This window comes from Chinchilla lanigera, unplaced genomic scaffold, assembly GCF_000276665.1.
Source record: "Chinchilla lanigera isolate Chin_1 unplaced genomic scaffold, ChiLan1.0 scaffold00006, whole genome shotgun sequence".
Classification (NCBI taxonomy): domain Eukaryota; kingdom Metazoa; phylum Chordata; class Mammalia; order Rodentia; family Chinchillidae; genus Chinchilla; species Chinchilla lanigera.
The window spans coordinates 39,115,030-39,134,021 of record NW_004955407.1 but is presented as its reverse complement, the minus strand read 5'-3'; the positions used below and the strand labels follow the sequence as shown (position 1 = coordinate 39,134,021).

At 52.0% G+C, this 18,992-nt stretch overlaps 1 protein-coding gene across 3 annotated transcripts in view; it reads left to right on the top strand.

The window, feature by feature from the left end:
• The window catches only part of Pde9a (phosphodiesterase 9A), a 74,646-nt gene that overhangs the window by 31,342 nt on the left and 24,312 nt on the right, over positions 1 to 18,992 (top strand). Inside the window, exon 1 of one of the 3 annotated variants that reach the window (XM_013505072.1) lies at positions 18,088 to 18,202. The exons of the other annotated variants lie outside the window; for them this stretch is intronic. The gene's annotated coding sequence lies outside the window, so the exon portion shown is untranslated. Of the gene's footprint in view, positions 1 to 18,087; positions 18,203 to 18,992 lie in introns of those variants that run through there. 3 annotated transcript variants of the gene reach the window in all.

The window sequence follows — 18,992 nt, the reverse complement described above, 5'->3', positions numbered from 1 at the left end:
AAGTTCAATTCCCGGTACCGGAAAATAAATAAATAAATAAATAAAACCCCTATGGAGAGACAGTGTGTGTGGCAGTGGACCTCAGCTTTCCTTCTATAAAATAACAGCATTCACAGGAGACCACCAGGTCTTTTAATTAAGTAATTTGCCTATTTGTTTATTAACTTTTTGCACTATTAGGGATTAAAGCTCAGGCCTTTGCACTGAACACCATCCCTGCCTTTTTATTTTTAACTTTTTATTTTGAGACAAGCTCTCGCTGAGTCACTAAGGTGTCCAGCCTGGACTCGAACTTGCCATCCTCCCGCCTCAGCTTCCCCAAGTGCGTTGGTTTCAGGCCTGCGCCACCGTGCCCCAGTGCTGGTGCTTTAACTTGTTTTCTGCGTGAGTTGGTTTTTATGAAAACTCTAAATTCAATTCTTTTGACAGTAGATGGTAGAATAAAAATTATGGGTTTTAGCTTTCTCTAGTATAAAAATACTTCTCAATATAAAAAGCTTGTTGAGCCCTCGACTTAATAGAAAATGCCGAGTTGTTACGTTACTAGTATTTTATTTCGATTTCACCAGGGTTTCGCCCAGCGCCCTTCCTGTGCCCCAGATCCGCCCACAGCCCACACTGCCCTTCTGGTCTCTGGTCCTCATAGGCTGTGCCTGCTTCCTGGACCCCCTTGTTACCCTCAGCGCCTCAAAGCTGCTGCCCAGCGTCCCCTGCTGGGCTTGCTCAGGCCTCCCTCGTGATCAGCTGGGGTGAGCTTTGGGAGGAAATCCGTGGGGCGTGATGTCCCCTGGTGTCCCAGCCACCCTGCTACACAGCCGCAGGGCATCCCTGTCGTTACGCCCAGTGGGCCAGGAGGAGCCAAAGCTCCTGGGCGCCTTCGACCCCGCCCTCCCCCTGAGGCCCCAGGGCACCTTCGTCCCCTCTCAGGTGACCACGCACGTGGCTCTTTCTGGCTTCGACATCCTGTTTCCTGAGCGACGCTGTCTTGATGACTGCAGACTGACCATCACACAAGTCTCTTTTCTCTCCTCCTTCTCACAAGTATTCCTGCTTTTATTTTCAAATACATTTTAGGCCAATCTGTCCATTGCTACCAAAAAGAAAAAAAAAGGTCTGCTAGGACTAACTAAAAATCCCTTTAAATACTCGGAAAGATTTGGGAGAACTCTCGTCCTAGTAATGTTGGGTCTTCTGCATCATGAATGGGGTGTAATTCCGTGTATCGGGGCCTCCTTTCAGGTCGCTCCGTAATGTGTTTCAGCTGTCAGTGTCCGTCACTAAGTAGTTCATTTTTTTAATGCTATTAATAAATAGATTCTTTTAAAAATTCAAGGGCTGGGAGGATAGTCCAGTGAGAGCTGACTTGCTTAGCAAGCATGGGGATCTAGGTCAGATCCCCAAACACACACACACGCACACGCACACGCACACGCACATGCACACACACACACATGCACACACTGAATTTCCAGTTCCAGTTTCCAGTGTCCTTAGCGTGTGGGAATACCTTTAGCTTTTGTGTACTGACCTCCTGAGACTCATCGAGTAGGTCTGCTGCCGTTCTACAGATTTCTCATCATTCTGTAGGCAATTTTCCCCTTCTGCAAATAGAGGATTGCTTCTTCCGCTCCAGTCTGGATGCCTTTTTAACCTTTCAGCTCTTTTTTGTACCTGTTGTACTAGCGAGGCGTCCAGCCTGAGACAGCATGAGGCGGCAGTCCGAGGAGAGATTGTACTAACATGGTCACCGCGGGGGAGGGCATTAGCGCTAGCTCTCTTTTTTTTTTTTTTTTTTTTTTTGAGGGTTTTTGTTTGTTTTTCTCTGTTTCCAGTTTGTGAAGAGCCTTAAATATAAGTTGGTGCTGAAGTTTGTGAAATGCTTTTCTGCCTCCTTTGAGATGATCCAGGGACCAGGGATTTAGCTCAGCAGCACAGTGCCTGCCTAGCAAGCCTGAGGTCATGAGTTCGATTCCCGGTACCAAAACAACAACAAAAAAAGGGATGATCTGGTCTCTTCTCCATTCTCTTAACAGTGAGTTATACCAGTTGATGTTAAAACCCTAACTTGCATCCCTTGTGTAAACTCCATGTGGCCATGGCATATCCTGTCTTTTGTTTCAGAGGCAATTTACAAGCGTTCTTACGTCAGCATTCATGAGAGCTGTTGGTCCCCAGTTTTCTTAAACTGTGTTCATCTGGTTTTGCTGTTAAGGTAACACTGGCCTCGCAAAGTCAGCTGGGAAGTATTCCCTCCTCCTCCTCGGTTTTCTGGGAAGTTGGCCCAGGGTTGACATTACTTCTGCTTTGCATGTTTGATAGAATTCATCAGCGCATCTGGCTGTGCTTAACGCTTTTTTCGGGAAAGTTTTGTGCTTTTGGAATAGAAAAGAACACTCAGGTTTTCTTTCCTTTGTGGGCTCCCCCAGCACAGCCCTCCCACCAGAGGAGGTACCCGGGGCACCTTTGTCCGCATGCAGTGGACCACAGGTGTCTCTCTATTCCCTTAAGGCACGTGCCTGTCCTGAGACCCAGCACGTGCGGTCCTGATGATTGTAGATGGACAGAAAGTCTGGAGGACTTTCAACTGACAAAATGACAAAATTCAGCACCAGAGCCTGGCGTGGTGGCACACACCCGTAAACCCAACACTCGGGAGGCTGAGGCAGGAGGATTGCCATGAGTTCAAGACCAGCCTGGGCCACACAGTAAGCTCAAGGCCAGTCTGAACTGCACAGCAAGACCCTGTCTCAGAAACACCAAAAAAAATCAGCACCAACTTATAGTTAAGTCTCTCAAAAACTGGAAATGGAAAGGGCCTCACCTCTGTTCCTTTCATCTTGGTTTTTCCGGGACTTTATCAGGTGATCGGGCTGAAATATGTCCCTGTCCTTTTATCTGCAGGGTTCAGCGGGAGCCCCCGCTTCAGATATCCATGCAGCCTGCGGTTCTTCATCATAGGCGTCTGCTCTGAGATGCACCTTTAGGTGGCTTTTAAAGCTAATCTGCTTGAGCAACATACATTTTGTTGATTGAGTTTATCAGAGCCAGCTGTGGGTTTCACTGGGGTCCTTTATTCTTTCTTTCCATTTTTTTTTTTTTTTTTTGAGTTAATTTTTTGAGTCAGAGTTTCACTCTGTAGCCCAGGCTGTCTTTCAACCCTCAGCAATCCTCCTGCCTCAGCCTCAAGTGCTGGGATTACAGGCATGTGCCATCACACCCGGCATTTTTCTTTTCTTTCTTTCTTTCTTTGCTTTTTCCCCTTTGGTACTTGAGATTAAAACCAGCGCTTTACACTAAGCGACATCCCCAACCTTTTATTTTTTTTTTTAATTTTGAGTCGGTGTTTTACCAGTTCGCCAAATTGCCTCGGCTGGGCTTGAATTTGGGATCCTCCTGCCTCAGCCTCCCACAGTGCTGGGATTACAGGCCTGCACTGCCACGCCTGGCTTCATTTGTTTTCTCTATTGTTTACTTCCTACTTTATCGATTTCTTCTCTTTTTTATTTCTTTTTTCTCCTCAGGTTTCTTTCCTCCCCTACCTTCTAAAGGTAGAAGCTTGGATCACTGATTTTAGAATTTGCTTTTTTTTTTTTACATAATAAAGCAATTCAAAGCTGAAGATTTCCCTGTGAACATAACCTTATCAGCGTTCTCATATGTTCATTTTATTCGACTCAATCTGTTTTATAATTTTTCTTTGGTTGGTTCCTTCGCCCAACCCTTTTGCCGTTTGTAAGTGTGCTGTTTGATTTCCAGACGGTTAGGTATTTCCCCTTCACCTTCCGTGGTTGATTTCTCCTCCACTCCCACTCTGGACTAACAAGCAGCGGTCAGACGGCCGGGCACTCTGCGGCAGAGGAAGGTGGGGTACAGGGTCTGCTCCCAGCCCTGGAGGGCGCTGCTGAGGTGGGCCGGGCTCAGCTGGGGCCAGCAGGGGACAGAGCAGGTCCTGCCCAGCGCTCGCCGCTGTGAGCATGCATCTGGGGAACCTGTGTCAGCCGGAGACGTGCGGCCGGCTGGAGTGAGGGGCCAGCACTGAGGCACCGAGACGTGCTCTAGAGGACTTGGAGGCCCCACTGCACCCAGGACGGAGGACAGGGCAGGGTGGACAGCGCTGAGGCTTGGGGGAGGAGGTGACAGTGACGGCTGTGTTCAGACATTCACAAAATGGCTTTTGTGTAACTTTGGGGCCTGCCAGGGCCAGCAGGACCAGTTGGGGTTCATGAAGGGGAGGAACTTGGGCTGGGGTGGTGCTCTGAGGTAAAGCGTGTGCCTGGCATTGCTGAGCTCAAACGTGGCCATCGTCCTGCCTCAGCCTCCCACAGTGCAGGGGCTCAGGCATGCACTGCATCCGGTGGTAAGCTGAACCTAAAGCACTGAGCTCCTCCCTGAGGGGAGGGTCCTAGAAAAGGGCTGGTGGCCGCCTGTGGGGGTCACCTGGGGGTGTTCGGGCCGATGCCTGCTGCCGCCCCCCACAAAAGCCAGGGTCCAGGAGCCCCAGCTGCAGAGCCCCACAGGAGGACACAGCATAGCGGTGCTGTGAGTGACAGACAGCGAGGGCTGCTCTCCCGTGTGCCGCAGTGGGAGCTCAGGCAGTGTGGCTGCACGCCCAGCGCCCGAGGCCCGGCTCATAGGGAGTGCTGGCTCCAAGAATCCCAGCAGGGCCCAAGGGCCTCACCCCTGCCGCAGCCCTAGCAGCGCAAGGCGGGCTGTGCCTCAGTCCTGGCTCCTGCGGGGAGAGGACTTCGATCCTAGATAAGGCGCCCAGGCAGGCACGGCCGCGGGTCACCCGCCCCCGCAGGCGCAGGTCTCCCGGGTGCCGTGTTTCCCTGGCAGCTCCAGCACCTCCCTTCCTTCTTTCAGTGGCATCGGGCCAGGCTGACGCCAGCCTTCCCAGCTCGGGGCCCGTGCAGGGACCCTCTTCACCCACGTGCTGTGTCCCAGGTTTTCCTCCTGGGGACAGAGCTGACGTCCCATACACTCCCCGCCCACCCTTCTCCTCAGCGCCCTGTGCCTGGCCCAGAAAGGAGCCCACGTGTAAGAGCAGCTGCTCCCTGTGGCCTTCTTCCCCGGCAACCACAGACGTGCTCTGAGTGTGTTTATCCTTTGTTGGGTTTTTTGGTTTTGTCTTAGGGTTTAGTTTTTTTGTTTGGTTTTGGTTTTTGGTTTTATGACACAAGGCCTCACCAGATTGCACAGGCTGGGCTTGAACTTGCAATCCTCCTGCCTCAGCCTCCTGAGTACTGGAATTCCAGGCGTGCGCCACCAAGCCCGGCTTGTGTGCCAAGTTTTATGTGAATGCTGTATGTTGAAATGAAGTGTTGTGAGATGTAGTGGGTTCAATAAAATATCAAATATTTTAAAATGGAAAGATCTGAGAGGCATGCAGAAGCTCACGGCAGAGTGCAGGACATTGTGGGTCCCCAGCTGGGTGGACAGCCCCACTGCCACTGCAGGCTGCTCCAGCCCTGTGCCCTGCCGAGGGCCTCCTCCGTCCTGGGAAGACTGACATGCCCCAGAGTTGCATGGAGACAGCTCTCTGATGTCATCTCCGGTGGCTTTCGGGGCACCCATGTCCTTGGGCTTGGGAAGGAGATGTAGGAATAAAGGCCTGTTCCCTTGTCGGCTGTGTGGAAGGGCCCTAGGACGGCGAGTTCACCACTCTGAGCCTCTCTCCCTTGCAAAATTGAGCTCGAATCTGTACTTCTGTGGTTCTCAGGAGGGCAAATGAAGTAATTTATGCAAAATGATTAGCAAGGGTCCACCACTCAGCAAGAGCTCGGTAATTGGTAGCTATGATTTAAAGTGACCCCGAGGGTGTTACTGAGTGGCTAAAATTGTCTCCCTGGACTTGCAGAATTTTAATACAGTGAAGGCACGTTCCTAACCTCTGATCCAACACGAGGAGTCCGCGTCCTGTTTTAACTTGGAAGTCAAGCTAATGCTTGAAACAAGAGCGCAGACATATTGTTTACAAAAAATAATAATGCTGCCCCATAATATTTTCCGTTTTTAGCACAATTTTATTCCAAAGCCTTCAAGAGCTTTTAAGTTTAACATCATAGCCTGAGTCCTCCCTGCTGCATTGTTTTTAAAACAAATATGGCGCCGTAAGTAAAATGAAATTGGAATTGTGCGTTCACGTTCCCCTGGGGGAGGCTCGGCAACATGACCTGTGCTCTTGGCAGTCGGCTACCGGCTATCGGATAAGAAGCAGAGAATGACAGTGCCACCTGGGGTCCACTGGGATTTATGTACCCCGACTGTCTCACGCAGTCCTGCGTCCTCTGTGCCCCTGGGAACCCCGGGTTCCAGGTGGAGCACCCCAGCTGCACCATCTAGCTGCAGAGACAGGGGCAGACCTGAGGGACACTCCAGTGAGGGTCGACAAAGGATGTACACATAGCATCCCCTCCCCAGCCAAGATGAGCAGGTCCAGTTCTCAGAGACGCCCCCACGTCAGTCTCTGTTCGCACAGATCGCTCTGTCCTCTCTGGAGCGTCGCCGACCCAGAGTCACAGCACGCGCCTTTGGTGTCTGGATCTTTGGTGCAGCCTCGTAGTTTGAACATCCACCTCTGTGGCTGGCTCGTCCACCTGCAGACGGACACAGGGTCACCTCTGTACAGGTCTCCTCAGGGACATGCTGTGGACAGTTGGCCAGGATTGCAGCTCTGGATTTGCATGACAAGTGTGTGTCCAGCGCGGCTGTCCTCCTATGCGGTCACCATGTCCAGCCACCAGCAACACACAAGTGACCACACATTCCCTGCCCTCCTGTCACTAGGCAGTCTAGGCTTTTTCACTTAAAGCTTTCAGGTAGGTGGGCGATCAGCTGTATACTGCCCTGTAGCTTTAACTGGCCTTCCCAGGCTCACTGGTGGGGCTGTGTTTTTATGTGCTTGTGTGTCATCTGAATTCTCGTGACTGGGTAGCCCTGGTTTGCAGGAAGCGGTGGGGCCTGAGTCTCACTCAGCTGCAAGATGCATCGCGCCGCTGCTCCCGTCTGATTGCCCTTTTTGGGTTCTTAATGAGGCCCCTGGATGAGCCAGGGGCTGTAGCTGGATGACATGTGCTGGAACAGGTTTCTCCTCTCGTGTGGAATCTCCCGCGTCTTCTCCCAGAACCTCCGCCCCCCTGAGATCCATGTCCACGCAGATGTGTCAGGGCCGCTGTTACGCTCTAAGCTACGACCATGTCTTGTCAATTGTGTGTGCGTGGATGCGAGGCAGGACCGCCCTTCTCTCCTCTGTCTCTCCCTGCACGTCCGGGTGCGAAGGCACCTGCGAGAGACGCTCCTGGTCCCAGCCCTCTGGTGCCTTTCTGAAAACTGTCGCCCTCTTTCTGACCTCCCCTGTTCCTTGCTTGTCTGCCTTCTCCCCGCAACACCCAGGCCAGGTCGCCGGAGCTCAAAGTGAGTGGTTCTAAGCCTAATACCCTGGCCTTCCTTTCTAGCTGTTTTAGTTAAATGGATTCTTTATTTTCCCTGTAAACTTTAGAATCAACCTGTCAGTTTTTTAAAAAGGTGGTGGGGGGCTTTCTCTGGCTTTGGCTACTGCTGCCGTCAACACACCGGTAGATGCGGGGATGCGGGGACCCCGCATCTACCGTTGTGTTGACGGCAGCAGTAGCCAAAGCCAGAGAGTGTTATAATTTTCAGGACAGAGAAGTCCTGTGTGTCTCACGTTACATTTATTCCTAGGCATCCTCTGCCTTCCGCTTTTATCGTAAATGGGATCTTGTCGGTTTTCCGATTGGCGGCTGCTGGTTTATACATGTAGATGTTCGTATACCAACATAGCCCCTTGTGAGCATTCCTCAGTCCGTTTGTTAGTCCCTAGCAGTTGTGTTTGAGATGCCTTGGATTTCACGAGAGACAGTCGGATCTTCTGAGAGTAGAGACAGCTTTAGTTCTCAAATAGCGGTCTCTTTGACTTTTGTTTCTTTCTTCATGTTGCACTTGCCAGATCTTCAGGGATATTAAATAAAAGCAACAGCAGGCATCCCTGCCTGGCTCCCGATCTCAGGGGAGAGGGCTCTGCCATTCCCCTTCCAAGATCTCAGCCACGCGTTCTCGGTCGATGCCCTTCCAGGGTTGGAGGCCCGCATGCATTTCCAGTCTCCTCAGGGCCTTTGATCAGACGCTCCTCGGCAAAACATTTGTTAAATCTCATCACGCCCTCCCGTGCGCCTGCGAGACAGGCCGAGGAGACAGCCCGCAGTTCCTACTTTCCTAATGGCTTTTATCACTGTAACTGAGGGATTCGGTCTCATGCTGTCTTCCGTCCCCGGGGATGATTTATGGTTTTTCTTCTTCACTGGTAAAACAGCTTCAGGCGCCTGCAGCGAACCCGTGAGCTTTACGGGGAGGCGTTCCCAGGGAAACGCTGAGGAGGGGGACTCCGTGAATGATTTGCACGCCGCCCCCCCTGGCCGCAATGCCCCGGGGCACTCTTTTTTTAATGTTGCTTGATCTGATTCCCTAATTGTATGTTAAGGGTGTCAGTGTCTGTGTTTCAGTGGGATCTGGGTTCGTAAACTTGCGTTTTCTGGCAGTGTTTTGTCACATTGGGCTGGGCTATTGGGGTTATGGAGGTCTCATAAAGCGTTCTCCAGTTTGTGAAATATTTTATGCCCCTTTGATAGTATTTTTGTCCTGTGTCCGTCTCCACTGAATGTGTCTAGTGCTGTGGTCAGGACTGGGTCTATCACACTGTCCTTCGTCTTTTACTGACCTCGTGTTTGCTTTGTCTCTCCTTTCTGCATCTCTTGTGTTCATTAAAGGAAATTGTGTGTTCCATTTGATTCCTTCGCTGGACTCTCAGTTATCCCTCCTAGCACTATGTTTGTTACTTGTTCTAAGGATTTCAATACGCATTTAACTTTTTAAAAATCAAAGACCTTATTTTTAAGATTACAGCAGAATTGTGGACCAGACATGGTGACGTATGCCTGTAATCCCAACATCTGGGAGGCTGAGACAGGAGAATCTGCGAGAGTTTAAAGGCAGCCTAGGCTACATGGTGAATTTAAGGCCGGTCTGAACTCTTATAGCGAGACCTTGTCTCAAAAATTAAAAAAACAAAAAGACCAGCAAAACTGAATAACAGGTGCAGAGTTCACACATAGCGCCTCCTCCTGTAGACGCTCAGCCTGTGTCGCCTGTCCTGGGCCTGAGTTGCACCTGATTACAATCCATGAGCCCGTGCAGACCCCATTGTCACCCAAAGTGCAGAGTTCAGCCACGTTCCCTCTTGCCCTGCGCACTCTGGGTCTGACACATGTCATTTTCCTGCCCTAAGCCCTGGCCTTTCACTGTCTCCGGAGTTGTGTCTGCTCCACAATGTCACAGTTGGAATCGAGCAGAAAGCAGCCTTTCCAGACCGACTTCTGTTACTTAAATTTCTTCTTCCCCCTGCAGTACTGGGGATGGAACCCAGGACCTTTGCACTGAGCTATGTCCCTGGCCCTTTTTTATTTTGCCTTTTGAGACAGGCTCTCACTAAGTTGCCCACACTGGGCTTGAACTTGCCTTCCTCCTGCCTCGGCCTGCCTGAGCGCTGGGATTCCAGGCGCCTGTCTCTTCTATGCCTTTTCGGCATCAGATAACGTTCCACTGCCTGCCCAGCTCGTGGTTTGTTTATCCAGAGGTCAGTTCGGCTGGGGCCAAGGTGTGGGCAGTTATGAATGAGGCGGCGAGGAGCCGTGTGCCGGTGTTGGTGAGATACTGCGGCCGCATCTTGCTGCACCCTGGGGGACTACAGAAAGGCCGCATTTAGCCAGTAAACTGTCTTCCAAAGTGGCTGCAGGGTTTCCCTCCCACCAGCTATGCGCAAAAGTTCTGCTCCATGTCCTCATGTTTGGGATTGGGGCCTTTGCAATGAGAACGTCGCAGAATCTCATTAACTCCCTTTGTGATTCCCTGCGCCATAAGATGAAGAGTATTTCTCATGTTTATTTGCCATATGTATATTTCCTTTCTCTTTCTCGCTCTCTCTCTCTGTTTTCTCCTCCTCCTCCTCTTCTTCTTCCTCTTCCTCTTCTTCCTCTTCTTCCTCCTCCTCCTCCTCCTTCTTCTTCTTTTTCTTCTTTCTTTTTTTTTGAAACAGGCTCTCACTATGCAGTTCAGCCTGGCCTTGAACTCACATCAATCCTCCTGCCTCAGCCTCCCAAGTGCTGGGACTATAGGTGTGCACCACCAAGCCTGGCCATCTTCTTTCCTTGAGGCGTCTGCTCAGATCAGCTCCCACTCTTTAAACCAGTCTTCATGTTTTGCAGTCTGTTCAGAGTTAATGCTGTGCCATCATCCGTCAAAGCGGTGTAACCCTCCCAAATCCTCTCTCCACAGCCTTTGAGCCATTGCTGCCGTACGCGTTCTGTCTACGTGTGCTTTAAACCCCAGAAGAAAATTCTATAATTTTTGCTTTAAACAGCAAGTTGTCTCTTGAAGAAATTATGAAAAACATACAGATGATTATTTAAATACTCACCTCCATTTTTTCATTCCTGATGTTTTTGCGTCTTCCTGTAACCCTGCCTTCCACCGTCTTATATTCCCTTCAGCCCGAGGAATCTCATCTCTCTTTTACCGTTTCTCAAAGTGCAGGTCTGCTAGTGACTGATTCTCTCAGCTTTTGCTTATCAGGACATGTTTTTATTTTGCTTTCCTTTTGAAGGATTATTTTGCAGGATATAGATTCCTATATTTGCAGGGAGGCTTTGGGGGGTTGTTTATTTGTGTTTCTTTTCTTTTTTTGAGAAGTTTAAAATTGTGGATTCTGTTTTTCCCCCTGGATCCCACCATTTCTGGTGAGCAGTCAGCTTTTATTTTAACATTATTATTGTATAAAATGTGTCTTTTTTCCTCTAGCTAATTTCAAGGCTTTTTCAGCCCTTTTTATCTTTGGGTTTCTGCTCTTTGAGTATAATATACCTCGGCGTGCTTTCCTTTTTATTTATCCTTCTTATTTATCCTTCGTTAAGGGTCTGTGCTCTATAAATTTGTTTTCGCCGAATCTGTAGAATTTCCAAGCATTATCTCTTGAAATGTACTTTACATCCTCCCTTTGAAACTGTGATTCTATGTGTGCTCCAGAGTCTGCTGTTATTCCTTTTGTGGCCGTGGCTCTGGGGCTTTTTGTTTTGTGTTTTGTTTCCATGTGGGGATTGTTTGTTTCCATCTCTTCTCTGTCTGCTCACAGGGTTGGGTCATTCCTATTGATCTGCCCTCAATTTCCCAGATTTCCTCTGCTTATTCCAAACTGCTATAAGCATACCTGGGAATTTTTGAAATCCAGACACTATATTTTTAAGTGCCGAGCTGTTTACTTGATTCTTGTTGGGAGATGTGGCGGCAGATTCCCCATCTGCTTGCCGTTCACTAGCGTCTTTCTGAGGAGCCCCTCAGACAGATTTCGCAGCGTGGCCCGGGAGCCGGTGTGCGGGCGCACCTCAGAGTCACCGCGCTTTCTGCCGGCGGTGCGCCTTTCCCTGAGTGCTGGCTCCCTCTCCTGTGTTAGCGGGCACCAAGCTGGTGAGAAGCCGTCCAGGAGACTCCAGATTTCGTTGTCTTCCTCAGAGGAAAGCTGACCTTTTCAGACAGTTGTTATTAAGGCCTGGTCGCCTTGAACTCTGGGGCTTGGTTTAGGCAGTCTCTGGGGACGCCTCCGGGTCCTTTCCGGAAGGCTGAGGTGTTCGTCTGGCTCCTCTGATTCCACTGGGCTCACACCTCCTGCTTTGCGTCCTCGCAGTGGGCAGAGCTGAAACTTCTCCTAATTTCCTTCATCCGGGCACCACTCCCCAACACGTGCATTTCGGGGATCAGCCCAAGACAGGAGAGTTTGTGTGGAATTTGCCCCCCACAGCCTCTTCTTTTGGGGATCCCCTTTCATTTTGTCCTCTCACACCTCAACCCAGTAAACCTGCAGCTTTTTGCATAGGTTGAACCACATGACTGAGGCCCCCTGGAGCAGAACATAGGATCTCCGTCCGTTCTCTTGTTTTTGTTTTTTGCCTCTAGGTCTCAGTCTATATTCCAGGCCATCCTTGAAGGTGCTGCATAGCCTTTGTTAACCTCAAACCTGCGATCCTCCCGCCTCAGCCTCCCGGTGCTGAGATTACTTGCATGCACCTTCGAGCCTGGCTCTGGGCATTCTTTTGTGGCAGCATAGTACTTTGCTTTGTGAACATACCGCTGTTACCCTGTTAAGGGGACGTGTTGCTTCCAGTCCTGTTATGGCAGTGGTCAGTTGGTTATTGTTTAGAACTTCTCTTGCTATAAACTTTACAACTGAAGTCCACAGATACAGTAAAACTTGTGACTGGAAAAGAGACTCCGTTTTTAGAAGATTTTTGTAAATATGCTGTCCTTTGCACAGCACCCCATTCCCCACGTGGGTCTGAGTTTGCCGGGCAGAACTTCTCCTGGAACAGGCCGTGTGTGGTTGTTTGATACCAGGTCAGGGCCCAGCTCACAGAGCTGATTCCCTTTGGCCTCTGCATAGTTAAACTTCCCCAAGAGTGACACCGCTGGATGTCACATAGGGGACAGATGCCCACCAGGCTGGACACAGCCACAGGCCCCCAGATCCCCATGCTGCACCTCTGTCATTGCTGTGTGGCCCGGCACGGGGAAAGGTTCTGGGGTCTCCTGACCGGGAGCGGCCCCTCGGTGACTTGAGTAGGTGTGATGGCGCCGTGACCTTGGCCTGCTTCGAATGTCACCGCCACTGCACATGATGGGTAACCGCGTGGGAGCCCAGGGCTGTGAGCCATGGTAAGCTGTGGACATCAGCCCTAGCTGCCCCCGGCCAGGCCGCCTGGCCCCTTGTCCAGGAGGGGATGGTGCAGGGAGGAGTCACACCCACCTTGGCAAACTCAGACACAAACACAGATCATGAAGTCCTCTCTCTAAGAGCAACAGGGAAAAAATCCCAATGCAAGGCCGTCCCTGAGGTGCTGTGAGTGCAAGACACTCTCGGGCCTCACAGGGCCGCCCGAGCCCTCCCGAGCCTTTGCTGCTGTGCCCCGTCCGGGGGCTTTGACACAGGTGATCACCTGACTTGACAGGACAGGCGGGAGCCGGCGCCTGTGTCTTTTGCAGCAGAGCACGGTCACTGCTGATCACAGAGCTTTGCTGTGCTCCTGCGTAGAGGAGATGGCCTTCCTGCTGGGCACGTCTGGCTTATGACGCCATAAACACCGACCTGCCCGTCACTCTTTGCTGGTTAATGTCCTACCCGGCTACTTCCAGGGCAGCTGCCAGCTGGAGGAGCGCACAGGGATAGGAGGTGAGTCCACCCCTCTGGGCTCCCAGGAGGACAGTGAGGACACCGCACCGTACCTCAGGAAGCAACCAGTCTTTCCTCCTGGCCCTGGTGCTTAGCAGTTAAAGACTGCACAGCATGCAAATAGATACCACCCTCTGCTATCTTGGGGCCTCGAAAGTATATTTCTCTTTGGGGCCAAGTAATGTGGGTTATGACGCCTAATGTAAAAAAAAAAAAAAAAAAAAAAAAGCGGAGTGTGGTGGTATAATCCCAGCATTATGGGAGGCTGAGGCAGGAGGGTTGTAAGTTTAAACCCAGCCTGGCAGTTTAGCAACTTAATGAGACCCTGTCTCAAAACGCAAAATAAAAAAGGGCTGGCAGGGCTAGGGGTATAGCTGAGCAGCACAAGCGCCTGCTTGGCAAGTGCAAGGTCCTGAGTTCGATTCCCAGTACCAAAAAAAGGGGTGGGGCTGGGAGTGGAGCTGTGCACAGGCCCTGAGTTCAATCCCCTTTATTGAAAGAAAGAAGCAAAAGGCAGCAAGGCTGTGTCTTCCTGAAGTGCTGCAGGGTTTTTGTGCTGTTCTTGGTCTGGTCTCACCAATGCTCCACGGAGCTCTGCTGTGTATGCTCTGCAGAGCACGCCTGGCCCCTCATGGTGCAACTTCAAGTGGGGACGAAGAGGGCATGCGTCGTGTCTCAGAGCCGTGGAGCTGAGCCCAGCACTTACCCAACCATAGCCAGCAGCCAGGGGCGCTGAGGGGGTGCACAGGTGCTACAGGGCCGTGTCCAGGAGGCCTCGTGGTGTTCGGTTCATCTCGCCTCTGCTGGGTCACAGCTCTGGGCTCAGATGCCCGCACTGACCTCCCAGGCTGGCCTCCCTGGGTACCCTGGGCTGCACCAGCGGGCCGCTAGCACCGTCTGCTCTCACTTGTCCAGGGCAGGAGCGGCCGTGTCCAGGCCCACTCAGGCGTGTCGGGGGCAGGCGGTGCGTGTGGCATCCTGACTGCAGCGCAGGTCGCAGGGAGCTGCAGGTGGAGGCTGGCTGGCTCAGCGTGGCCCTGCGCAGCCATCTCAGAGCCGGCTGCACCGTGACTTCGGTGCGCCCAGCCCTTGTGCAGGACGGATGTGGGCCCACCCTCAAAGCTTCACTCCTCCCTCCCTCCAACTCTTTCCTGTCCACTTTGGTCAAAACCTGCGGGTCCAGAGGGACCCCAGGCCCCAGCATGCCCAGCTGCGAGTTCCAGGGTTCCGGACTATTCTGGATTTCCCTAGAGCTGCTAAGACATTTCCAAAGCGAATTACTTGAATGAGCTTTAATTTTTAAATTCGGAACATGCCATGCTGCATTTAGCAATAGGTGTCGCTGGTCACAGCAGATTTTGCTGGCCGGTGTGGGCCGGAAGGACTGACGTTTGCGGCTGAACACTCCACAGACCCAGGGCCGCCAGTTCCCCGTGGATGCTGCCGAGACATTTCAGGCAGAACTGGGCCCCCACCTGCAGCCTGTCACCCCCAAAGACCATGCTATGGTTAGATCTAGATGTCCCCCCAAAGCCTCACGCAGTCATAGGTGGGGCTTTTCAGTGGTGGCTGGATCTAGGGTGTGGGACGCTGGGATTAAGTGAGATCGTTACTAAGTTAGTCCACTGACTGGCTTGGCATAGTTCTGGCTAGGATTACGGGTATACGTGCTTCCCCGTAGCCTGGATGTAACATAAGGGACAGGGGGAGGGCTGCTGCTGTCGTCCGTCACTTGTTGCTGCCGGCTGCCTTCTGCCTCCCTGCTCTGCGAAGCCCCTCTGCTTTGCCTCCGGCCTTGGAGCCGGCCGACTATGGACTGACACCTCTACACACTGTGAGCCAAAGAAACCTCTCCTCCTTTGACTTGGGGTGTTGGGTACTCAGGAGGCTGAGGCAGGAGAGTCACTGTGAGTTCCAGGCCACCCTGGCTACATAGTGAGTTCAGGGCCAGCCTGGCCTGAATAGCAAGAGCCTGTCTCAGAAAACAAACAGAAAATGCCCGAGGCAAACCCCTCGTAAGTTTTTCCTTAGCTGTAGGTTCCCAAGCGACTGTAAGAACAAAAGCAGAGCCAGCCAGGTGTCCGCACCGGGTCCCAGCACAGCGATGCAGACTCCCTCCTGCCTTCTGCGGCCACCTGTCCTTCCATGCCCCAGCCCCCGGCTGCCACCTCTCTGTTCTGTGCTCGCTGCCTCCATCCTTCCAAGGGTGCCAGGTTCACGCAGCCCCAGGTGGGCACTTGGGGCACTGGCTGCACTGGGCACAGCCTTCGGCCACCTCGGGCTGCTCTGTAGCAGCATTGGGTGGCAGTGTGTGGCCGAGTGTGCCCCGTGGGCTGGCTGGACCTCAGCTTGTGCCTCCATCACTGAAGGAGCAGCTGGCCTCTCCTTGAGGCACATTGTGTACGTGTTTTCCTGTGAACTCAGACTTTCATCTCTCTGCCCAGAAGTGCAATTGCGATGAAGATCAAGGCGAGTCCCTAAGAAGGAACGTCAGCAGTGAGGGAGCGCGCTCCAGGCGGATGCAGCGCTTCAGTCTGGGCTGCCGCAGAAGCAGGAGCAGCGTTTGAGGATGTTGATCAAGGTGTCATCGAAATGTGGATGATCCCATCGTCCTTGCCATTTCTGCAGCAGCTCTGGAGTCCTCTTTCCTGAGGGTCTTTTTTTAGCTGCACTGTCCTGGCTGCCTGAATGTCCTGAGTGGATTCAAAACATTCCCCTTTCGTGGTCATTTTGACTCTGGGGAAAAGCTGGAAGTCACACGACGGCAGATCGGGTGAGCGAGGTGGATGAGGACCCGGCGTCATGTTCTTACAAACCCGCCTTTCCCTGGGTGGCACTGGGCAGCTGCAGTCACCGTATTTTTTATCACAGCTCGTAAAGACACTCAGGAAAGCGGACCCAGAGCTGCTGCAGAAAGCGGCCAGGAGGATGGGGCGGGTGTGTTCAAAGGAAGGGGAGGATTTTGCAGGGGATTCGTGGCACTGTGTCTTTCACTGTTAATACACTTTCATTTAAACCTTCCCCGTATTTTTTGATCATACCACACTGCTGACGTGGGCCAGGGTCTGGCTGACGATTTTCTCAGTCCTGGCCCCGTAGCTCTGCAGGGAGCCTCGCCGCTGAGGGAACAGAGGTTCAGTCCGAGGGACGGCCCTCTCGTGGCTGGTGTTTGTGGCACAAGCTCCGCTCTTCTGGCATCCGGGTCTTTCCAGGTCTAGGCAGCGGCTGGAGAGTTCTCGGTGCTGACCATGCGGGGGTCTGTAACTGGACGCCGTGAAAACTGATAATCAGATGTCCGCGTCTCCCACCGAGGAGCGAGACAGGCAGGAGAGTCAGGACTAACGCACGCCGTGACCGCAGATCCTAGACAGATGCTCCCTCAGTGATTAACCTGTCCGCGCCATGCCCAGAAGAATTTGACCCAGTTCTACAAAACAAAGGTCAACCTGCGTTTTATTTTCAGTTTCCCATTGGGTGCATAGGCTGGTACAGGGTCACCAGTGTTGGCAAAGCTGCTCTGCGTCCCTGATTGTCTCAGAAGCAGCCCCCAACTACGGTGCTTTGAGTAACAGGTTACAGGCCCAGGAGTCGCTCGTCTTCCCTTCCTTTGGGGGCCTCGGACTTGCCTGAAATTTCCATTTTTTGTTTTCCTTGAGTTCAGCATCTCTTTTTTCCCTTCTTGAGATTTCTTCTAGGGCCGTGTGTCATTCAGCAGCATGCCACCCCAAGACTGTGATTTCTCCTGGGGTGCTGTGGGATCATACTCTGGATGGCCGGGCTCTCCCTGGCATGCAGGGGGTCGCTGTGGCCGGCAGACGGTCTCTCTTGGTGCCTACTCTGTAGGCTCCGGGAAAGAATGCGTGCTCTGCTGCTGCTGGCGTGTGGTCCATACGTGACTTCTAAATTAATGTCAGCCTTGAGATCATTAACCTTCAAGTCTATGGGACTCACTGCTTCTTCCAAAGATTTCCTGATAAGTGATCTAAACCCTGCTGAGCTCATCCAGGCTGCTGGAAACCTCCTGTGATCCTTGCCCAGGCTGGACGGGGCCCCTGCTGCCTGAAACTTCGCTCCTCACACTGGGTGGCTGCCCAGCCTTGGGCCCTGTACACATTTCCTGACTAGTATTGCCACCCTCAAAGCTTTAAGAGATTCAACAAAGTATCTTTCCCTTTGTCTCCTTCTTTTCCTTGTTTTGTTTTGTTTTATTTTGTTTTCTTCTGTTTTATGAGATTCACTTTATAGCCCAGGCTGGCCTTTAATTCACAGAGATCCTCCTGCCTCAGCTTCCTGAGTGCTGGGATCACAGTCGTGCACCACCACGCCTGGCTTGTTCTCTTCTTGCCAAGTCCTAGAAAGCTGGTGCTGGGGTGTCGTGGGTTGTCTCAGTCACCCACATATCCAGCAGTGTTGGAATTTAGAGCCGTCAGAGGGACAGCGTCATCGCAGTGATTAGAGACCGTGACAGAAAGCTTGTTGGGCACAGGCCCAGGGTAGACGAGATGCCCGAGCCATGCAGAGGTCAGGGAGTCCATGAGAGGGAGGAGGACCTTCACCAGGTGCAGGGCGCGGCCCATGGGCTGTCTTAATTGCTGGCTTCAACAAGGGCAGGTGTGAGTTCCGGGAGGCGGCCCGGTGACAGGCGTGGCACTGTGGCACAGGTCACTGTGGAACAGGTCAGGACAGTCCGTGCAGGGCTGCCAGGTCACCCATGTGAGTCAGGTGGGGTCCACCTGTACTGCAGGGTCGGTGTCAGGAGGAAGTGGCCCAGGGCTGACCGCAGATGGAGCTGAGGAGTGGAGAACCAGAGACTGCACCACCTCTGCTTCTGCAGGGAGAGTGAACGGCCGCCTCAGGCCACAGCCGACACTGAAACTCGAGGGGTTTGTGTGGACAGGGAAGCAGCTGATGGGGGTAAGTCAGGTTGATTCATTTTAGTCTTTTTTATGAAATTGGTATCTATTCAGCCGGGTGTGGGTAGCACACACTTACAATCCCAGCACTCTGGGAGGCTGAGGCAGGAGGGTCATGAGTTCAAGCTGAGCCTGGGCAGTGTAGCAATTTATCAAGACCCTGTCTCAAAATTTTACTTAATATCTTTGTATGAAAGCGATTTCTTTCTCTAAATTTTTGTCTGTATTAGCACATGTTTGCAGTACCTAATGACTGCGATCATCACAGGGTTGGTGTGGGGACACAGCACATCTTAGTCTTCCCCTCCCTTTCCTCCTGTCTCAAATCTTAAAAAATAATTTTAAGCCAGGCGTGGTGGTGCACACATGTAATCCCAGCACTCAGGAGGCTGAGGCAGGAGGATCTTTGTGAGTTCAAGATCAACCTGGGCTACAAAGTGAGCTCAAGGCTATCCTGAACTGTATAGCGAGACCCTGCCTCAAAAAGACAAAAACAATAATAATAATAATAATTTTAAAATGGGCCAGGGATGGAGCTCAGTGTGAAGGCCCTGGGTTCAATCCCCAGCTGTGCAACGAAAAAGAGCGGAGGCGGGGCTGGGGATTTAGCTCAGCGGCAAAGCGCCTGCCTGGCAAGCGCAAGGTCGTGAGTTCAGTTCCTGGTACCGGAGAAAAACCAAAAAAACAAAAAAACAAAAAACAATCTATTGGCACTCAACAACTATGTGTTAAGGAGTAAGGGATGGACCAGTGAGCTTAAAATCATCAACACAGCATTTATCTATATTAGA